This window comes from Myotis brandtii, unplaced genomic scaffold, assembly GCF_000412655.1.
Source record: "Myotis brandtii unplaced genomic scaffold, ASM41265v1 scaffold147, whole genome shotgun sequence".
NCBI lineage: Eukaryota > Metazoa > Chordata > Mammalia > Chiroptera > Vespertilionidae > Myotis > Myotis brandtii.
In genome coordinates, this window is record NW_005355292.1 from 571604 (window position 1) to 574859 (window position 3256).

A 3256-nucleotide genomic window follows, 5' to 3' on the forward strand; every position below is an offset into this window, starting at 1 on the left:
GAAAGCCGTGGGGCTGTGGGGGCAGCGAGGGTGAAGCTGCCGTACACACGGGCCCCACAGGGTGGGGTCCCAGGGGGTGACCGGGCCTGGGCCACCAGGAAGGGCCTCAAGCAGGGGTCCACGAGGACGGGCACCTCAGCGGAGGTCAGGGTGGCCCCTCCCCCCTCCTGCCCCCTAGAAAGCACACCTGCTGTGACCAGTGCGTGGGCCCTTTCTACCCAAACAGTGCCGGTCCTGGGCTCGGAAAGCTTCAAGGGGGGGAGCGTGGCGCCCACCCTCAAGCCTGGGGTCCCCCAGGGCTCCCGCAGCTCCCCTCTGTGTTACTTTGCTGTGTTTCAGTCTGCTCACTCTCACCTCGGACAAATCACTTCATCTGAAGGTCATTTACAGCTCCAAACACTTGGACTTCGCCCCTTTCACAGGACAGAGATGAGAGGGGCTAAATGGTTGTGGGTAAGCCAGATCCACTTCCCTCCGTGCACACGCACACACATACACACACATGCACACACGTGTACACATGCGCCTCTGCACTCTTGTGGCCGCTAGGTGGCACTGTCCCCACAGGATCTGCCCAGCAGTAGGGCGTCCTGGGTTTGAAGGCTCTGCAGGCCACTCAGCACCTCCTCCTCCTCCGAGGGGGTCTGTATCCTCGTCAGCCTCGGCCACACCTGGAGGGCAGTCCTGCCTGCGTCAGCACCGACATGGGTGGCAGAGAGTACTCACGGGGTCCCCTGTAGAGCCCTATTTCCCCCCAAGTTTTGGCTCTGAGAGGCCCGTGAAGCAGCAGTATCGTCCCTTTAGGAGCCGTGGAAACAAATGCTCAGTAATGATGTGGGGTCGATACCACCTGCTCTTCTTTTTTAAAAAATATTTTTAAAATATTAAAATTGATTTTAGAGTGAGGAAGCGAGGGGGAGAGAAATATCGACTGGCTGCTGCGAGCACTCACTTCACAGCCCGGCATGTGCCCTGACCAGGAATAGGACCGGTGACCTTCCCGTGCAGGGGACGGTGCCCAACCACCTGCCGCCGGCCAGGGCCCACCCTCTCCTTAACACTCAGAACAACGCGCTGTCTCCCACAGAACGTGCGCTGGGAAAGGCATTTCCAGGCGGTAACACGTCTGGAACAACTCGGAGTGGGGTCCCTCCGCCCTCGGCCAGCTCCCTTGGCAGGTCTGAGAACTGCGTGTTCAGCGGGGAAGTTGCTGGGTCAGCCTCCAGGCCTGCCCTTCCCCCACAGCCCCTCTTCCCTCCCAGCTGCAGCACCCCTGGCTGCTGCGAGCACTCACTTCACAGCCCAGCATGTGCCCTGACCAGGAATAGGACCGTGACCTTCCCGTGCAGGGGACGGTGCCCAACCACCTGCCGCCGGCCAGGGCCCACCCTCTCCTTAACACTCAGAACGACGCGCTGTCTCCCACAGAACGTGCGCTGGGAAAGGCATTTCCAGGCGGTAACACGTCTGGAATAACTCGGGGTGGGGTCCCTCCGCCCTCGGCCAGCTCCCTTGGCAGGTCTGAGAACTGCGTGTTCAGCGGGGAAGTTGCTGGGTCAGCCTCCAGGCCTGCCCTTCCCCCACAGCCCCTCTTCCCTCCCAGCTGCAGCACCCCTCACCTGTGGGGTTTTACAAAAAAAAAAAAAACCCCAAAAAAAACCCGGCTCCCGTCTGGGCTCTGTCCAGGCCCCGTAACCAGCTATGGGCGAGGGAGACACCAGCCTTAACGGACACTCAGGGGCAGTCAGCACTGAACTGGTTGGCGAGACGTCAAATCTGGAGGATGCATCTGACAGGCTGTGCTCTGGGTCTACTAATTTCATGAAAAGTATCTATAATCTGCTTCCCAAGAGAGGCAGGATCTTTTTTTAAAAATATATATATTTTATTGATTTTTTACAGAGAGGAAGGGAGAGGGACAGAGAGTTAGAAACCGATGAGAGAGAAACATTGATCAGCTGCCTCCTGCACAACCCCCACTGGGGATGCGCCCGAAACCAAGGCACATGCCCTGACCGGAATCGAACCTGGGACCTTTCAGTCCGCAGGCCGACGCTCCATCCACTGAGCCAAACCGGTCAGGGCTAGAGAGAGGCAGGATCTTGAAGAAAACCTTGCTGCCCGCTGGACTGTCACTCTGCTCCCACCTGAAGTTATAGGAAGGGGTCGATGCTGTCTTTTGGGAGCCAGTCCCACAGCTGGTTCCACACTGTTACAGGGAAGTGATGAATTTGTTCCTAGTGGAGTGAGTACTCGAGTAAGACACTAGGAGGCGACAGTGCTAACCTTTCCACTCAAATTTATTAACTAAGTTCATGTATTTTTTTTTCTATTATAATCACTAGTTTATTCTGTTCATCAGATTATTTATTCACTTGATTTTTAGATTCACTTGTTGATAGATGTGTATTTGTTGTTCATAATTTGTATCTTTACCTTTTTCTTCTTCTTCCTCTTCTTAAAGGATACCTTTCAGCATTTCATATAATACTGGTTTGGTGGTGATGAACTCCTTTAGCTTTTCCTTATCTGTGAAGCTCTTTATCTGACCTTCAATTCTGAATGATAGCTTTGCTGGATAAAGTAATCTTGGTTGTAGGTTCTTGCTATTCATCACTTTGAATATTTCTTGCCACTCCCTTCTGGCCTGCAAAGTTTCTGTTGAGAAATCAGCTGACAGTCGTATGGGTACTCCCTTATAGGTAACTGACTTTTTTTCTCTTGCTGCTTTTAAGATTCTCTCTTTGTCTTTTGCTCTTGGCATTTTAATTATGATGTGTCTTGGTGTGGTCCTCTTTGGATTCCTTTTGTTTGGGGTTCTCTGCGCTTCCTGGACTTGTAAGTCTATTTCTTTCACCAGGTAGGGGAAGTTTTCTGTCATTATTTCTTCAAATAGGTTTTCAATATCTTGCTCTCTCTCTTCTTCTGGCACCCCTATAATTCGGATGTTGGTACGCTTGAAGCTGTCCCAGAGGCTCCTTACACTATCTTCGTATTTTCGGATTCTTTTTTCATTTTGCTTTTCCGGTTGGGTGTTTTTTGCTTCTTCGTATTTCAAATCTTTGACTTGATCCTTGCGACCCTCTGGTCTGCTGTTGGGAGTCTGTATAATATTCTTTATTTCAGTCAGTGAATGCTTAATTTCTAGTTGGTACTTTTTCATATCCTCGAGGGTCTCACTAAATTTATCGGCGGTTTCCAGAAAATTCTTGAAAAACCTTATAAACGTGGTTTTGAACTCTATATCCAATCGTTT